Here is a 13586-nt window from a genome sequence, read left to right as displayed (position 1 = left end):
TCTGCACCTCTGTCTGGTAGTGCCAGTGCAAACCCTGGCAGGCACAGGTCACATGTCCATGGCCGGACACCGTGAACTGTAAAACCTCGCCTGTACAGTCTGCAGCTGTCAATAATACCCCTGTGGTGGCCAGACACATGGGAGAACTGTGTGCAGACATACACGCACACACTGGACACATATGTAGGGCACCACAATACACACATGCATAACATCCACACACGCCCAGTTAGATCAAAGGCCCAAACCCACACACATGATGTCATCCAATGGTGCAGCCAAGTCCTCTGGCAAACATTAACACCCTGTGCATATGATGATGCCTGTGCCACATCCCTGACATCCACACCATCAGTGCAGGGGCATGCTCATATGGTCTGATGCACAGGGTGAACAGACTAGGATGATATGTGTAGTTTACAAATGTTGACGACTGTTGACAGTGAGCAGATATACCATGTAGTACAGGTGTACAATACTGTTAACAGTATGTGTCTTGTGTAAGAACCGTAAATGGATGTTGGTCATGTTGTTCTGCTGTCCTTCTTCAGGTCTAATTGCACGTGCCGGTGGATGTCAGTGTTTGTAGTTAAGTGTCGCATATGTTAATGTGGACTACTTACAGATATGTATGAATATACCAGCATAGACCGTGTAGCTGCCACATACCAGTGAGAATGCCCCATGTTACAAACATGTCTACTGTTCCAAGAGTATGATAGCTGTGTATTAAGCTACTGTGGCCACAGATGTGACATCCATAAAGGGTGATATCACAGGTACAGTTACATGGAGTGGTGAAGTAAGAGAGTGGTCTAGCTGATTACAAGGGTAGAGGCCAGTGGGAAGTGTGATGCCTCAATGAGAATCAGTAATACACGTTCCCATGACAGGATGCCAACACACAACTGCACCCACACACTCAGGTATTGACACACATGTATTCAGTGACACTGTAACACACACACACACACACACACACACACACACACACACACACACACACACACACACACACACTCACGGTTTCACCAACACAGTAACACACACTCGCACACAGTTGCTACTCATGTGCTGAGGACCCCTGCCTATGTGCAAATCATCATTACAGTACTGTGCACCTACATGACGTGCCACAGAGAATACACATGTACAGGTAGTCAGTACGGCCTAAGATCGGGGACATCAACACGGATAGTTGAATGCACCGCCTGGATGGTGGGAGGGGTCCTATCAGTTCAGTATGGTAGCATACATCCTCATTCCAGGGACCAGTCAGCCCTACATACACGCACTGTGGCATTCAGTATTTAAAATACCTATGTCATGCACATACAGATACCTCACATGTGTAAGATACACGCCCCTGCCTATTTCCTGCTTTATACATTGCAGTCTGTACAGATGTGTACACTAGTGTACAGGAGAGTGAGTAACAATTGAGATGTATTCCCCACAATACATGACAAATATGGACACACATGCAACCACACATGCCAGTACTGTGAATCTCAGACCTGCCTAGCTCGTGTTATGTATGTCAGACATACAGCAGTATTGCACACGTCACAAACTATACTGATGCTTCCTGTGCCAACAGTGCTGATATATGCACTAGGGACGTCATATCTATTAACAGGTGTCACTTGATTTACCTTTGCTATCACACTGACCACTGTCTAAGTTGTGTGTTATGTCCTTCAATTAACAAAACCATTGCTTACCGGTTACACAGGGTATTGTAGTACCACTTATGACACACCTGTGAGCTGTCCACAGCAAACATCTGTCTGCAAAGATGGCCTGCCACTTAGTTATTTCAACACATCTGTCCATACCTGTGGTACATCTTTCTGTACATTCAGCATATCACCATATACAGTTGGCAATGTTGAGGCTGCATTGCAGCTGCATTATGTACTAGGATACATGCCACCTGCATACATCAGCAACTGCACACGCATGTTATCTGAACGCACAACACTACATGTACAGGAGTGTAGGTCCTACAATCCTGACATTTGGTCATGTTTGTAGGCATTGCAATTGGCAGATATGTGTAATAACATACAAGACACATGAACTGTTGTATGATATGATGGGTGACCAGTAGAGAGGGGATGTTACCTCTGTCAACATTGATATCACACCTTATGTACTGTTAGCATTCAGCAGCCATGGACCTACATTCCATGTGCATGTGTGTAATGGCTGTTTGCCACCTGTTTGCACAAAGGACTACAACAGCTATGCTATTTACAGGTATGTTGGGTGTGTGGCATGTACATACCCAGAGTAGGTACATGTATGTCATATCCATATATGAGGGTGTGTACTGGTGTACAGCAACAGAAATCTGCTAATGGTGGACAGTACTGAGGGCCCTTGGTATGTGTACAGCTGACCTGGTCACAGACAGTGGTATCATTGCATTGCATAACACATGATGCAACCGTGTCAGTACATGTGGACTGTTTACAGTTGATGTAGAGCTTAGTACAGTACACAGGTCAAGGGTCACATGGCGGCGTACTCGTCTGTCATACAACATGTATGGTTGCATGGTGGTAGTCCAAGGGCATGGTGGTGTCTGCAGTTTACATCCTAGAATGCAGCATGTGACACTGTGTCCTGCACATGGCTCATCTGTGGTGCCTTTCATGGGGGGACCGGTCAGTACGTGTGAGTGGCCTTTATGTATGTGGGTCCACCACCTGGAGTGGTCCGTACCTGTGTTATGGCCCACATGTCTGGTTCTGAGGTATATGGTGGTAGTGCTAGGTTCTGAGGTATATGGTGGTAGTGCTATTGTGCACTACAGAGACATCAGCCAGGAGTTCCTCATTGCACAGATGTCAGTACTGCCCATTGCTGGATCTACAGTGGCCAGCTGTGAATATGGACGCTACACATCCAGCACTGGTTAGCATAAGAAAACAATGCAGTTGTCCTGTAGGTGTATGGGAGTTAACTTGTGTTTAGGACATTTGCCTTGGAATGGCACTGTGTGGGTGGATGCAACTTGGGTAATATCCACACTCCCTTGTATCATGGATGCATGTGATATGTGTCAAAGGCCTGCCTACTGTCAGCCATGTCATCCCAGAATGACAGCTGATTTGTTAAAGACCAGTGTCAAATATATGTAGAGCAGTGTTCCCGCTAAGAATGACAACTACCAACACCAGAGCCCATTACAATGTGGTTTTTACATCTACCTGTAATAGCATGGCCACTGTGGCCCTCTGTGTTTAGCATCAGAGTGCATCCCAGTCAGCCCTGTGCTACTAGGAGTATGAGCATGCCCAGTATATCCTTGTGTAGATGGACACATAGTAGTGCATTCCGACCAGCCCTGTGCTACTAAGTGTGTGAGCATGCCCCCTGTGCTACTAAGTGTATGAGCATGCCCAGTATAACCTTGTGTAGATGGACACAGTGCATTCCGAACAGCCCTGTGCTACTAAGTGTGTGAGCATGCCCAGTGACACCTTGTGTTGGTTATGTGCCTCTGTGTATGGGCATGGCCATTGTAACCCTGTATAGTGGTAGCAGTCGTCCATTCCACAGATGGGCATACTCCAGGTCAGGATGGATTCATACTTTAAACACACAGGTTCACAGGTATGTACATCTTAACTGCCAGCATCCCTGTTGATGTCCGCATTCCCAGACGGTCATAATGACAGCCTTGACATGTGCAGTCTGTGTGGCGCAATTCGTATATATGTAGTACTGTAATAATAATCTGTAAATAAGCAGGTGTTCCGTACCCGACACTGGCGTGTGTATGTCTGTCCCCGTTTGCCGGTGGACTCTAAATTGCTTTTAGACTGGCCACACTCCATACATTTCTTATACCCACTGTTAGCAAGGCCGATGATGTCACCCATCTACAAATACACCTCTGGGAGGGCTGTGTCCCAGTAATCTCGCTAGCATGTTTTGTAACTGCGTAATGCTGTAGTGTAATAAAGTAGTTAGGTCGGTATTCTACTCCCACACTTGCAGTGTGTGTGTGTGTGTGTGTGTGTGTATCTCTCCCCATTTGCCTGAGGACTGAATAATACCTTTATACTGCTCACACTCCATACATTTCTTATACCCACCGTTAGCAAGGCCGATGATGTCACCCATCTACAAATACACCTCTGGGAGGGCTGTGTCCCAGTAATCTCGGTAGCACGTTCTGTAACTACATAATGCTGTAGTGTGATAAGGTAGTTAGGTTGGTGTTCTAATCCCAGCCATGCCAACTGTGTGTGTGTGTGTCTCCGTCTGCCTGGGGACAGAATAATGCTTTTAGACTGCTCACACTCCATACAATCCCTATTGCCGTCTTTGCCAATGCTGATGATGTCACCTACCTAGAAGTACACCTCTGAGAGTGCTGTGTTCCAGTAATCTCGGTAGTGCATTCTGTAACTGCGTAATGCTGTAGTGTGATAAGGTAATTAGGTTGGTGTTCTAATCCCAGCCATGCCAACTGTGTATGTGTCTCCGCCTGCCTCGGGACAGAATAATGTTTTTAGACTGCTCACACTCCATACAATCCCTATCGTCATCTTTGCCAATGCTGATGATGTCACCCACCTAGAAGTACACCTCTGGGAGTGCTGTGTTCCAGTAATCTCGGTAGCACATTCTGTAACTGCGTAATGTTGTATACCGTGATACGGTAGTTAGGTGGGTGTTCTAATCTCAGCCATGCCAACTTTGTGTGTGTGTGTCTCCATCTACGTGGGGACAGAATAATGCTTTTAGACTGTTCACACTCCATACAATCCTTACTGCCGTCTTTGCCCATGCTGATGATATCACCCACCTAGAAGTACACCTCTGCGAGTGCTGTGTCCCAGCAATCACGATAGCATGTTCTGTAACTGCATAATGCTGTAATGTAATAAGGTAGTTAGGTCAGTGTTCTAATTCCAGCCATACCAACTGTGTGTGTGTGTGTGTGTGTGTGTGTGTCTCCGTCTACCTAGGGACAGAATAATGCTTTTAGACTGCTCACACTCCATACAATCCCTATCGCCGACTTTGCCATTGCTGATGATGTCACCCACGTAGAAGTACACCTCTGGGAGTGATGTGTCCCAGTAATCTCAGTAGCGCGTTCTGTAACTGCGTAATGCTGTAGTGTGATAGAATAGACAGGTAGGTGTGCCATTCCAAAGCATGACAGATGTGTGTGTTTGGCAGTCATATCCTATGTGTTGGTGTCTGTGAGTGGCTAGCTACTGGATGTGTTGAGGAGCGTGTTTTGTTATTGTCCTATATAGTGGCCATAAATGTCACAATCGGCCAAGAGACTGGGTTGGCAAGACATACACATACATTCGGCAATAGGTCTGGTGAGTAATGTCAGCAGCCCTAATTCTACCCTTAATACAGTCTGAACCCATGCGATGCACAGAAACACACTTGCCTTGATATTAACACCAGTACATAATGCAGGAGGCGCATATTGTTTCCTTTTCATTCTTATCTAATGCTTTGGTGTCACTTGGTCCACTGTTGAGATATATATTCTATATCTACATATGTGTGTGTATATGTATATGTGTATATATATATATATATATATATATATATATATATATATATATATATATATATGTGCTGGATGATTTGTACGTGATAACCTCAAATATATGTATATCTGCCATGGCTTAGTGGTAAAGCACATCATCTGTGGTGTGCAGGGTCCCGGTTTCGAGCTGTGCAGAGGCTGGTTGTTTTGTTGCTGGGAAGAACAAGGGACATTGAATACGGTGATAGTAAGGCGCTTTTAACCAGTTGTGTGCGGGTCTGCGCGACAGTAAGCAGTGGTTATTTTTGGGGAGGCTCAGTATGGGTCATGTAACTATGCATTAGAAGACAATACTATGCAAACAAGGTGGAAAATAGTGAATCCCATTTATCCTCAGGGTGTGATGCAGGTCCCAAGAGTGTATATGTATAGATAGCCAGGTGCAGGACTCGAATATAGGTAAAAGCATGGGGGGGGTGTCAGGCATACTGTACGTAGATTGGAGCCCTGTGTCTCGGGATTCCTCCTAGCTTAGCATGCCTAAGCTAGGGGTGTGTCTATACCTGCCTAGTGCAATTGGGAAGGACAACAGCAGTAGGAGAGTAGTCAAGGTGAACAAGCTGGGCAAACAGGTGATATTTATCAGAATCAGCAGATTACAGGCCCAGCAGACCAGCCTGGCCCAGAACACTATGATAAAGTGAGCAAGCACCATCCCCTCGGGTTTTTCCACACTCTGCACCACTGGTGTATACATGTGGGGAAATTTTAACAAACAATCCTACGAAATGAGAAGGGCTGTAGCATGCAACATAGACCAACATGTACAGGAAGCTGAGGGTGGTGAGGATGTGAATGCTGCCAAACAACCCTCAGTGAGGAGACAGAGAAGACTGTACAGACCCAGGTAACCTACAAGGGGCTACATGAGCTGGAGATAGTGGAGCACTATGGGGTGGACAGAGACCTCCTACAGCAGATTGTTGAGCTGTGCCGGCCACACCTGACACATCGAACAGGCCGAGGGAAACCCATCCCAGTGGATACCAAGGTATGTATAGGCCTAGGTATACTAGCCACAGGTACCTCCCAAAGCACAACTGGGGAAATAATGGGGATCTCACATGCATCTGCATCCAGGGTATTCCACCAGTTACTGGATGCCATGTCATCACATGCCAGTGAGCACGTACATTTCTTCAACACACGTGAGGTGTTGACCAGCAATATGCGTCTCTTCCACCAAATGGCAGACTACCCTGGGGTAGTGGGTGCTATAGCCTGCATGCAAGTTCATAGGTTCATAGGTTCATACTAGGCTATCTGCCCTGGGGCAATTATAAGCCTAGCCCGATTCTGTATGGCTTACGCCACCCCTTGATTTGAGTATACTGTGCCCTTTAAGGTTTAGTTTACTGTGCCTCGGTCTAATAGTGACACAGGAGTAATCCCTGGAACAAACCTACGATCCCCCATCCACTTGTCGAGATTCTTCTTGAAGAGATTCAGTGAGGTGCTCTGCCTCACATGAACTGGAATTCTATTCCAGAGCGAAGGGAGCCTCTGGGTTATGAACCTGTCCCTCCAGCAAGTTCTATTTATTTCTGTGTTGAGGTTCAAGTCCCTCGAGCATGTGGCTCTAAGGGATCTAGATTTACTGAGGTGGAGCATGTCCATTAATTCTGGATTTGACATAGCTTTGTATGTCAGGCATAGATCGCCTCAAGTAGGCGGTATGCAACTGAGTAGAGCTGGAGTTTTTAACCGAAAGCAGTATATGGCATCTGTTTGAGACCCTTGATCCTCTTGGTGAGATACTTTTGGGGTCTTTCTAATTGCTGCAGGTGTCGGGTAAGGTACATCCCAAAAGGGGCATTGTATTCTATGATGGGCCTGATGAGGGATGAATAAAGGGGCACGATTACCTCTCTTGATCTAGATGTGAAACCCTTCGTGATGAGGTGGGCTATGTAGAAGGTCTTTCTAACCACTTTGGCAATGTGGTTTTCAAAGGAGAGATTGCTATCAACTTGGGTCCCCAGGTCTCTAATAACTTTCTCTGTACTTAATGGGTTTCGCCTATGTGGTAATTTGTGGGCACATTGTTTTGCCAAAGGGTATGACTATACATTTTTGGCATTTAGCTTTAAACCATGGCGCTGGCACCAGTTATCTGTCTCTGTGAGACCTTTTGAAGGATGTTTGTGTCAGCTGGAGAGTTGATTATGGCACCCAGTTTGCAGTCGTCTGCGAACTTGGTGGGGCATAGTCCTCCCACGCTTGCCTGGACCTCTGAAAAGTATATACCGAACAAGAGTGGTCCCAGGACAGAACCCTGTGGGATGCCACTTGTGACCAGTTTTGAGTCTGACATGGCTCCAGCAACTCTCACTCTGTGGGTTCTGTCTTTGAGCCAGTTTGCGACCCATCTTGTGACATAGGGGTTTATATTTAAGCTGGATAGCTTATCTATGATGCCCGAGTGGGGTATTGTGTCAAATGCCTTTGCAAGGTCCAGATAGGCTGTGTGGACTACCTTTCCTTCATCTATGGCTTTGGTGACTGTTTCAAAGAAGTCAACCAGGTTCAAAAGGCAGGATCTGCTCTTGACAAAGCCGAACTGGGTAGGATCTAGTGTCTGTAGGTCCCCAATGTCTTTGTTTATGAGCTCCATGATGATCCTCTCCATAGCCTTGCAGACTAAGCTAGTCAGGCTTATGGGGCGATAGTTTCCAGGGTCCGTAGATGCTCCACCTTTGTGGAGTGGGACCACTGTTGCTGTACGCCATTCTGCGGGCACATATCCTGTAGTGAGGCTGAGATTGTATAGCTGTTTTATTTGAGGGATTAGTTCCTCTTGTAGTTCATGAAGGACGCAGCCTGGGACGCCATCTGGTCCCATGGAAGCAGTGTTTTTTGCTTTGGAGAGGGCAGCTTTCACCTGAGCATCTGAGATGTTTGGGAGGCAGCCCTCTGCCGGGATAGATATTTGCTCTTTGGGGCGGGGTGGAGAAGTTCGCACTGACCCTGTCTGGCAGGATATTGGCGATGTCTGTGGGTTCAGTGTATTTGTTGTTGCTCAGAATCAACTCAGAACAAGTCTGGGAGTTGCATCCCAAGTTTCTAACATAACTGAAAAAGCCTTATGATTGTCTTTGGTGTCCTGTGCAATTTTTCTCTCGAAGCTGGCCTTGGAGGATTTTATGAGGGATTGTAATTTTTTGCTAGTACTGATCAGAGATGCCTTCCCTATTAGGGATTTTGCTCTATCATGTAGTAGCTTCCTCCTTCTGTTGTACAGTTTATTTATGGCAGGGGTCCACCAGACTGGATGCCTGCCTTTGGATGATTGGGTCTTGGTTTTGTTTGGGATAGCATGATCCATGCATTCCTGGAGATGTTTGTAGAATGCATTTATATAGGATTCTGCAGTTTGGGCTGTAGTTTCCACTGGCCCTGTGGCCTTGAAGGATTCCACTTTGGTTTTGAGAAGTGAGAAGTTTGCTTTTGAGAAGTTTTTCACTGTGGTTTTCTGGGCTGGGGGTGGAGTCGGGATGTGGACATCCAGTGAAATTAATTTGTGGTCTGATCTTACCAATGAGGGATATACTTCTGGTGTGGAGCATTGAGTCCCCATGTTGGTAATGATCAGGTCTAGTATGTTGTCCCCTCTTGTGGGAGTGGTGACTAGTTGTTCCATAGCATTTGAGTTTATAATTTCCAGGAATCTTTGGGCTAAGGTGCTGGGGCTTGAGTAGTGCTTCCAGTCAATGTTTGGGTAGTTGAAGTCGCCCAATATAATGGTGTTCGAGAGATCTTCATGTTCTCCAATGTTTTCAGGAAAGCCAATGGGATTCCTGACTTTGAGAGGGTGGTCTGTAGGATGCTATAAACTGAAAACAGTCTTGCCCACTGTTAGTTGCACATGGATGGTCTCCGATACTTGCAATGCCACTAACCTGGAGGTGTGGATATCCTTGATAAATATGGAAACTCCCCTCCTTTTGTGGTTCGGTCCGGTTTTGGGGCGAAAAGCATGATATGAGGTATAGCCTGGTAGTGCTGGGGTGCTCTCTGGAGCCTTGAACCAGGTTTCTGTCACTGCACAGATATCGATGTTCTCCATACTGAGGAGAGCTTCGAGTGCATCTTGAGGTTAAGACTTCTGGCGTTTAGCAGCATTACCCTTAGTATCTTGTTCCTTGTGCTCTCTATGGGGTGGGTTTGACTTTTGAGCCTTGCCTAAAAAGGCACTATGGGGTGGCAAGAGCCTTTGCCAATATCCAAAAGCCCAGTGGTGACAGGTGCAAGCCGTCCCTAGCGAAGCAACGTGGCTTGTCGAGCATGTCATCCCAGGCTGACAGACACTGGATCCCCTTTGAATGACACCAAAATTTTAGCCAATTGTTAAAATTGATCATTTTGTCTTTGTACTGTGGCATCATTCTAGGTGAGGGTAAGATGCTGCTCAAGGTCAGGGTCATACCAGCCTGGGCTACATGATCAGAGAGCTCCTCTATGTCCCTTTCATGTAGTCCAGGGAGGTACGTCTCAGGTCATTCACACCAGCATGTACAATGACTGAGTCATATTTGTATTTGCTTTGGAGTGACCTGAGTGCTTGCGTTATGTGGCGGATCCTAGCGCCCGACAGGCAGCTCACTGTGACCTTCTCTTTATTCAGCCTGGTGAGTGGGACGTCAGTGTGTCTGACAATAGAGTCATCTATAACCAGAGTATCAGGTGTGTTATTCAGCCTTAAGGGCTGTGGCTGCTTGGCACACTGACTTTGTGGGTTATGTGTTGTGTGTGTTTTGTTTTGAGGTAGCGTTTGCTTGGATGTCTGCTTTGGAGGTCTCTGTTGCTTAGGTAGATTTTTATTTAGAGCCTCCGAGTATGTTTTTGTGTATTTATGTGTTTGGTTCGCTGATGTGGTGGGACTATGTGATACTGGAATTGTGTTGTGTGAGGTTACCTTCTCCTCCTGACTGGTTACACCAGTTTTGAGATGAGAGAGCTCAGCCTCCAGTTTGGCTTCAAAGCACCACCTGGTGAGCAGGGTAGGGCCTACATTAACCACAGGGTCATCCCCTCCATCAACTGCCAGGTCGTATGCGATGCCCAGGGCATTATACTGAATGTGTGTGCTGGCTGCCCTGAAAGCTATGACAATTCTGATATATGGCATCTGACACAGCTGTACCACAACTTTGCCAATATGGACATCCCTACGGTCACCTAGTGGGGGATGCTGGGTACCCACTGGAGCCGTGGCTGATGACACCCATCAGAAATGCTCACACACCTGAACAATGACACCATAATGAGGAACACGCACAGGCCAGACATATAATAGAGCATGTGTTTGGGATGCTCAGGTCATGGTTCCGGTGTCTGGACACATCCGGTGGAGTATTACATTATTCACCAGCTACATGCACCCAAATTGTTATGGTATGTGCTATGCTACACAATATGATCCTGCGGAAACAGCTGCAGCAGGAATAGAATGGGGCAGGGCAACACAGCCCCCCACCATTGCCAAGGCCTGTACAGGCACAGAGTGACTCGGAGGAGGAACAACCTGAGCCGAACCCAGTAGGCAGAAGGAGGCGTGCCCAGTATGACCTGGCCTTGGCAAAGAGGCAACGCATAGCATATGCACTGACACAGTAGGGACCCAGGGAATGTCACCCTCTCTGACTCGCACAAACAGTAAAAGGGATGCCAAACATGACACTACCTGTGCTCAGCCATGTATAGGAAGTGCACTATGTGTATCCGACATAGGCAACCCTCCAGCACCATCCTCAGGTCTGGCACACCCTCAAGGTAAGTCAATCAACCTACCATTTGGCTGTTGTATTAGAATATGTTGGTACCTGTAGCTATGGTATGGATGCGAGCACGCAAGGGAATTTGGTAGCCGAATGTTAAGGCAGCAGAAAGTAGATGTCCACAGTGGCACCATGACATCTGTAGCACATACGGGGGTCACCATTGTAGCCAGTAGTACACAGGGTGTCATAACCCACTGCGGGTAATGGGCTGAGCATCATGTGTGTCCATACAGCCCACACAAGTCTCAACCAGCTGGACACATGTAGACCAACACAGACAAATGCCTCTGAATATGCCTAATGGATGACTTCCCCCCATAGACCCACACAGACAGACAGACTACAGCAGGCCAGGCAGTTGGATGTAGGTTGTAAAGGCTAGGATGTCTGAAACTAATATGTTGGTAATTAAAGCTAAGATCTGGAGTACACTGGTATGCCTCTAGCCAGCAGAATAGGTAGATCTACACTGAAATGGAGTACCTGACATACCAGTACAGTAGTAGCAAAAGTGTACAAGTGTCAGGTGTGCCCCCTTCCAACGTACACATATAGCAACGGTCAGGTGCACCCCCCCCCCCGGTGCTGTGTAGGAATGTGGATACAGTCGGATGTCCCCCCACGCTGTGCAGAAATGTAGCAACAGTCAATGCCAACTGACCGATGGATACCCTGCAGACACAGCATGCCACCTGTCAGTGTACAATGCGGAGGTTGGCACCACAGTACAGACTACCTGGACATGTAACACATGCGATATAGTTGGCCATACTGGGCATGCTCAAACACATGAAGGTATGACGGCAATGTCAGTTGACAACATGCGGAATGGTCATACTGGGCATGCTCACACATGTAAACACAAGACGGCCAGGTCTGCAAACACCAGTGGTCCAGATATATCTGCCGGTACATTGCTATACTGCTGGATGACTGTGCTGTATGGTATGTGTGTGGTACTGTCTATTGTCTGTATATTTGCCATGGTGTATTGGTAATTGATATTAGCTGTATGCGCAGGGTGTTGCTACCAACACTTGAAAAGGACGGTTATTTGTTTGCAGGCAGAACAAGCCCATTGGATACGGAGGGAGTAAGGCACATTGAAGCAGTTGGGAGTGGTTGTGCGTGGGTTTGCATGGTGTTAAGCACTGCTGACCTCTGGTTACGGCTTCTTACACTTGGTTAGCCTCCACATTTCTTTACCAGTGCAATACTCGCATACTGGTAGCCAAACATGCTTACACCCGCTCGCTCCCTCACTTGCACATGCACCGACATTGGTGCTTGCATGTGTCACTCACACTGGGTGGACGCGATCCCTTGTGATGCCTATTACATCAGACTACATGACTACAGTATCAGGTATGGCTGACCATTAGGCGACAGCATGGCGTTCAACTGTATGGAATCAGTGGCCTGTCCAGTGAGTTAATCATATTATATGCGTGTTCCTCATACAATCTGCTCCCATCTGGCTGATACATGGGAACCGATACTCTGCAATGCAGACAAGTAAATGTGTTTTGGGACTCACATCCATCTGCCGGTTCATGCTACGGCATACCTATTGTAGGTTTGCCACCTTTTAAATTGGCCGAGGTGGGTCTTTAGGATTAACACCTGTCCAACTTTGCATGGGACAGTCCCTCCTTAGGCGGATGTGTCATGCGAAAATAATCAAGACATAGCAAATGTCCTGATTACAGGATAATATTATATTCTACATTTCTGTAATAGTTGCATGTAACAGTTATTGTATATATGACACTTCTATATGTTATGTGAAGTAGCATAAGCAGGTGGACTGCTACTATACGAACCTTTTATTTGTGCAAATACATATAGTTCTGTACTACGCACGGCTGTAGGTATGTTCTGACCTGGTACATCTGACATTTCTATGGAGCAGGTCCCACTTTGGCCATTTTGAAAGGTGGCAGCCCTATAGGACCTATATGTAGAGATGTCAGATTTGGCAGGGCAACAAATACCAGCCAGTAGAAAATAGACTACTTCACCGTTTTGCCTAAATAAAAGGTTATTCTTGTAGCATTATAGTTGCTAATACTGTTTCCTATAACATCTAGGTGTTTCAGATACAACATAATCGTTTTATGCAACCACTACAGACAATATATGGATTCTTTGCCCTAAATCACAGGCCATGTGCCATAATAACATTTATTTTGCAGGACACAACTGCCCAA

Source organism: Protopterus annectens, chromosome 3.part1, assembly GCF_019279795.1.
Source record: "Protopterus annectens isolate FY-2018-M chromosome 3.part1, PAN1.0, whole genome shotgun sequence".
NCBI lineage: Eukaryota > Metazoa > Chordata > Ceratodontiformes > Protopteridae > Protopterus > Protopterus annectens.
Note: the sequence above shows the minus strand (reverse complement) of the source record.